Raw genomic sequence first — 7203 nt, 5'->3', positions numbered from 1 at the left:
AAGCAAATGCAAATTTGTATATACAGTGAGGATCCCTACAATCAAAAATCTACATGAAAATGGTAGGTTACCCACAATGCATTTTAACTATACACATAATTCCCAATCGGAAAGTCCTGTGGGCATGATCCATATACCCACAACGTTTTGACAGCTCAGGTGGTGTATCAGAGGTGGAGGTAGTGGTGGGTGCAATGTCCTCTAACTGCTCATGAGGGCTGGGCCATCCTACCTGATCCTCCAGGTAGGGATCAAGTTGGACATGATAGAGCATTTTTTTTGCCGGTTTTCAACTCCACCTGGTACACCACATCAGACATTTCAAGCACTGCAAAAGGCCCTATCCAGCCAGCTTGGGCAAATGTCTCTTTTTTCAGGTAAAATTCGACTGAAATCTCACTCTCGAAGCTGGAAGTTGCATCTTTTTGTGTGCAGGTCATAGTGTTTTTTTCTGCCTGTGTCCCGCTTTGTGGCATGCTGCTTGGCAGGCACGTGCACAGACATTTTTGGGGGCAGGTGCTCAAGCCAAAAAAAAGGGCACCCATCACCAAAATTATTAATAAAATTAAAAACAAAACAAAACACAGTAGGATATTTAACTTATATATTTATTTTTGTTAACACAATCAATACACATCTAATCAAATAACTCAAATGATCAAATTTCATAAATAAATGAAAAACAGGCAAAAACAAGGCCATATTGTGCACGTTTTTCTCCTATTTATTCATAATTTTTTGTATGCTGTTCTATATCATAGAGCATTATGTTTAGCCTTCTACATATATTAGTTTGTAATGTTAATTACCTAGCAAAATTATTTCTCATTTGTAAACCTCAACTGTTGAAGTATGCTTGCATGAAAATAACTCCTTGACTAAAGGTGACTTTTCCTACACAGCGTTTTGGCCAGGATGCTGTAATTATAAAATATTGTATGTTTGTATCTATTTTCAACACTTTACTGTGAGAGCTACTTGACATTCTCCTGCAAAATGTTTGTGGTCATGCTTTTTTTTTCTTCTTCAGGCTTTCACATCAAAATAAGTAAGATTTTAAATGAAACAAAACTAGTGAACTAATTTGTAAAACAGTAAAACTGTCTTTAAATTCTCTGTCTGTCTGTCTGCTGTTGTTTGTCCCCCTCCCCCTTCATTACACATGACAAACGTCAGTAAACAGCGGGACAAGGCTTTGAAATCACGTATTTCATGACTTATGAGTACAAAATGTGTAGGCTATGCAATATGCATGGATGCTCTTTGTATGAAAGGCAAGCGTTTTCAGTGGGTGTGACGCCTAAATGCCACCCCCCCACCCCCATTTTTTAAAGGAAACATCGGGCCAGTAGCCACATAATGTTTAAAGCGGCGCTATAATGTTGTGTGCACCAAACAATGTCAGGGATTGCACAAACACTGTCATTACCTGTCTGTCTGATGCTGCGGGTCAGAGGAGAAGTGTGTAGCAGCGGTTTGGCCTGGTGCTCAGCAGGCCTGCTGCTTGGTGATGTTATGAACCCTGTCTACACATTGCTGGAGTTCAATCACGTAGACTGACAATGTCAGCAAAGTTTCTGATAAAGTGCTATTAGTACCTGGATGGCTTTGTCTGGGTCACTGGCTGACCCTCTGTTTTAAACTGATGACCCAGAAACACTAAACCCCACTGCATAAGATTGCATTTTTGGGGTTCAGAGACAGGTTAGCACTCTCAATTCTTCTAACCATGGCTTTGAGTCTCTAAAGGGCTGTGGGGAAGTCTGTAGTTCGTACCAAGAGGTTGTCTAAATACACAATAAATTTTTTGGGTGAAATGCTGTTGAAGACTTTCTCCATGAACTATTTAAATGTTGCTGGGCTATTCCAAAGGTTGAACAGAGGAGCTTCAATTTCCCACAGTCCTTTGCCCAATGAAGATACCATCAGCGACACCTGCCAGTATCCACTTTTCAGGTCCAGCAAGTTGAACCAGATGGATCATCTGGTTCCTCAGGCAGGCTCGTTGCCAAATTGGGGCAGCATTGCCTGTGTGACCCTTGTATTGGCAAATGTCGGCACGGAAGCAGTTGCTGTTGTTGGCAGCAAAATTGTGGCAGTAACTGCGAATGAGGGCTGACTGCTGCTAGAGTTTCTGACCACTCAGGCCTTGGATGAGAGTAAGTGCATGTGGGAGTTTGGATTGCCCTCTGTATCTTAATGAAAGCATACTCTTCTCCCTGGAGGGACCTTCGCAGCTGTGGTTTCTTCCTTTCTTTAGACGACATCTTCTCCTCACCTGTCATGCCTTTATTCTGCTGGCAGCTTGGTAATTGCATCTTCTCCTCTGGTTGAGCGGATCCCACTTCTGGCACCAATGCAGTGCTGGCTAAATTATCTGCAAAAACCACTAGAATGCTCTTTGTGTCTTTTTATTCAAGGAAGACTCTACATGAAAATTGTAGGTTACCCATAATGCATCATTAATCATTCCAAATCAGACAGACAGACAGACAGACAGACAGACAGACAGACAGACAGACAGATAGATAGATAGATGACTGGTAGGTAGGTAGGTAGGTAGGTAGGTAGGTAGGTAGGTAGGTAGGTAGGCAGGCAGGCAGGCAGGTAGGTAGGTAGGTAGAATAGATACAGTGTATCACAAAAGTGAGTACACCCCTCACATTTCTGCAAATATTTTATTATATCTTTTCATGGGACAACACTATAGAAATAAAACTTGGATATAACTTAGAGTAGTCAGTGTACAACTTGTATAGCAGTGTAGATTTACTGTCTTCTGAAAATAACTCAACACACAGCCATTAATGTCTAAATGGCTGGCAACATAAGTGAGTACACCCCACAGTGAACATGTCCAAATTGTGCCCAAAGTGTCAATATTTTGTGTGCCCACCATTATTATTCAGCACTGCCTTAACCCTCCTGGGCATGGAATTCACCAGAGCTGCACAGGTTGCTACTGGAATCCTCTTCCACTCCTCCATGATGACATCACGGAGCTGGTGGATGTTAGACACCTTGAACTCCTCCACCTTCCACTTGAGGATGCGCCACAGGTGCTCAATTGGGTTTAGTCCATCACCTTTACCTTCAGCTTCCTCAGCAAGGCAGTTGTCATCTTGGAGGTTGTGTTTGGGGTCATTATCCTGTTGGAAAACTGCCATGAGGCCAGTTTTCGAAGGGAGGGGATCATGCTCTGTTTCAGAATGTCACAGTACATGTTGGAATTCATGTTTCCCTCAATGAACTGCAGCTCCCCAGTGCCAGCAACACTCATGCAGCCCAAGACCATGATGCTACCACCACCATGCTTGACTGTAGGCAAGATACAGTTGTCTTGGTACTTCTCACCAGGGCGCCGCCACACATGCTGGACACCATCTGAGCCAAACAAGTTTATCTTGGTCTCGTCAGACCACAGGGCATTCCAGTAATCCATGTTCTTGGACTGCTTGTCTTCAGCAAACTGTTTGCGGGCTTTCTTGTGCGTCAGCTTCCTTCTGGGATGACGACCATGCAGACCGAGTTGATGCAGTGTGCGGCGTATGGTCTGAGCACTGACAGGCTGACCTCCCACGTCTTCAACCTCTGCAGCAATGCTGGCAGCACTCATGTGTCTATTTTTTAAAGCCAACCTCTGGATATGACACCGAACACGTGGACTCAACTTCTTTGGTCGACCCTGGCGAAGCCTGTTCCGAGTGGAACCTGTCCTGGAAAACCGCTGTATGACCTTGGCCACCATGCTGTAGCTCAGTTTCAGGGTGTTAGCAATCTTCTTATAGCCCAGGCCATCTTTGTGGAGAGCAACAATTCTATTTCTCACATCCTCAGAGAGTTCTTTGCCATGAGGTGCCATGTTGAATATCCAGTGGCCAGTATGAGAGAATTGTACCCAAAACACCAAATTTAACAGCCCTGCTCTCCATTTACACCTGGGACCTTGACACATGACACCAGGGAGGGACAACGACACATTTGGGCACAATTTGGACATGTTCACTGTGGGGTGTACTCACTTATGTTGCCAGCTATTTAGACATTAATGGCTGTGTGTTGAGTTATTTTCAGAAGACAGTAAATCTACACTGCTATACAAGCTGTACACTGACTACTCTAAGTTATATCCAAGTTTCATGTCTATAGTGTTGTCCCATGAAAAGATATAATGAAATATTTGCAGAAATGTGAGGGGTGTACTCACTTTTGTGATACACTGTACATAGCATAGATAGATAGAATAGATAGACACTTAATTGATCCAAAATACATTAAAGCCCCAGTTGCAATGACAGTACACACTTGACCTGTCGCTCTAGGGAGAAAGAACCTTCTTAGGCTGTCAATTTCAGTAATCTGACAACAGAAAATTTTTAATAACATCTTTAAAAGTAGTTAAACTGAAGTGGTATGTCAACACTGGTATACGTTTTTTTTATGCTGCTCTCTACCTACAGCACACAGGATAATGCAGCCTACATCAAAGTGGATAGAAAAGGGAAAGCATAAGAACAAAAAGTGGTTGAAATAATAAGGTTCAACCCACAAGCCTGCAACAAACAAGTTCTCAGAATATAGAGAGAAACACCACTCCACCATTTGGGCCTACACGGCAAGGCCTCTGGAGGTAACTCGTCTATTCATGGCAGTTCTGAAGACTTGATTCCCAGAAAAAGATAAACAGTGCAGGTGCCAACAGAAGAGCCAGCAAAGCTGTAAGCAATAACCTGTGAAAAAATACACATCCCTCCACCTGGAGCAAATTAACAATTAATGAGGCGTAATTACTACCAATCTGTGCCTTGATGCGCCTTATGAATTTTTTTTTAAACCAGTGCCCCTTGCCAATCTCCACGGCAAGTTGGTCCCTAAAAAACATTGGTATTTTTAAATCTTAGATGGCTCGGCAGTCTAACACAGCACAACACAACACTTCGAGGGTCAGGTCATATCCACACACACACTATTTGCGTTGGATATGTTAAGTGTGTATTTAGCGTACTAAGTATGGTCTGATATTCAGTAATATGTAGTTACTATTACCGATCACAAGGTGTCACCACTGAACTATTTAAGATTAGTTAACTGTTGCTCATGTAATCTCGGTTGCTACTTGAACAGCATACATCAGGGGTGTCAAACTCATTTTCACCGAGGGCCACATCAGCATTATTGTGGCCCTCAAAGGGCCGATTGTAACGTATCCTGCTGTGATTGCAGTCTGTTGTTTTTCTTGGAGGCTGAATTCTGCATTTATATTGTCCTACTTTACCACAGACACAGCCTCATAACACAAGAGACACAGAGGTTTTTCTTCCTGAAGCACAAACTTGTTTTCATTTTCATTAAATTTTGATGAGTTTGACACCCCTGGCATACATACTTTTGGAGGATATTGCACCGAATAACTTTGCATAATCCTTGGTTTTAGAAGTAAATTAAATTGAGTCAAAAGTTTCTTATAGGTAAAAGGAAAACCATCAGCAGATCTACTAGTATAATACTGTTATGGAATCAGAGATCCTCGTTGATTCATAAAATGTAACTATGCTTGCCCATGCTAATGAACAGACCTGCAATAATTACAAATTAAGAAAAAATCCAGATCACAGATTAGATAGGCTCGACGGAGCAAGGGTTCATAAAGAGTTTTATTAATCCAGTTTATTTTTAATTGTATTATTCAGTAACCCAAAAAGTAAAGCCCACATTTTTTGTAGGAGTTCATAATAACTATTTTCCACAGGAAGCTGAATTTGGTCAGTTTCTTTGCTTACCTACCTATCAAGAAGTAGAGCCATTGCTAAATATGATAGAGATATTCCTTTTGTAATGTAATTATAACTATTTCTCCTGATGTCAAACCCCCTAAAAGCCTCTGGTTTCATTACTTTTAAGTTTTTAATTTGAGTTTTTTAAAGTTTTCAAATTTTCAAGACTTTTTCTTTGTTTGTCCTAATCGTTATTCAAGTATATGACTAAAAAAAGTTTTTCTGGAATATTACAATTAATTGGTATTACACAATTATTTCAGTTCAGATATACAATAGACGCCCTTGGGAATTTATTAATAACTTCATTAGCTATTAGAATTGCAACTGGAAATGTTTATTTTGGAGAAAGAATGTTATTTATTTATTAGGATTTTAATGCCATGTTTTACACAGACTTTGGTTACATCCATGACAGAAACGCTAGTTACTCATTACACAAGATGTGAAAAAAGACTTACCTCAGTGACCTGGTTATTAGTGCTGTTACAGAAATACACAAAAGGATGCTGCTTATTTCTCAAATGCTAAAACATTATTTGACACAGGCAGTTCATTTTCTAGTATAAGTATTCCAGTAAAGGGGGCAGAGTTGCAACTGGCTGTTTATGTTGCTTGCCATTCCAGCATTTTACCTGGGTATCAAGAAATAAAAAAAAAATTGTTTTACAGAACATAATGCACAGAGCTGAATAATTTGAAAATATTATAAAAGATAATAATGTAATTATTAATAATACGATAAAATACCTATACTAACAATAATATCACTGTAAATAAATTGCTAGAATATAAAAAACAGTAGAATTGATAGAAGATTTAAGACTACTACACTGGTAGTGTTGCCATGTATAGCCTGTTTTCTTCAAATCTTAGATGTTGGGCTACTTTAAGCTTCTGAAGGGATTGATATTTTTGCTGGACCTGGCAACCCTTTCCCAAAACATCTTCGAAGATATACGTATAATGAAAATCTGCTATGTTTTGACCAGTCAAAATGATATCCACAAATATTTAAGTGGGTGGTTAAGTGGGTAGCACTGTCGCCTCACAGCAAGAAGGTCTTGGGTTTGATCCCCAAGTGGGGCGGTCCGGGTCCTTTCTATGTGGAGTTTGCATGTTCTCCCCATGTCCGCGTGGGTTTACTCCGGGTGCTCCGGTTTCCTCCCGCAGTCCAAAGACATGCAAGTGAGGTAAATTGGAGATACTAAATTGTCCATGACTGTGTTTGATATAACCTTGTGTAAACTGATGAACCTTGTGTAATGAGTAACTACCGTTTCTGTCATTAATGTAACCAAAAGTGTAAAACATGACGTTAAAATCGTAATAAACTAACATTTACATATTTAGCTGACGCTTTTATCCAAAGTGACTTACAGTACCATGACAGTATATTATCTAAGCAATTGAGGGTTAGAGGCCTTGC

The sequence above is a fragment of the Trichomycterus rosablanca genome, chromosome 1 (genome assembly GCF_030014385.1).
Source record: "Trichomycterus rosablanca isolate fTriRos1 chromosome 1, fTriRos1.hap1, whole genome shotgun sequence".
In the NCBI taxonomy this organism is placed as follows: domain Eukaryota; kingdom Metazoa; phylum Chordata; class Actinopteri; order Siluriformes; family Trichomycteridae; genus Trichomycterus; species Trichomycterus rosablanca.
The sequence above is the reverse complement of the archived record's forward strand: the minus strand, read 5'-3'. Positions refer to the sequence as shown.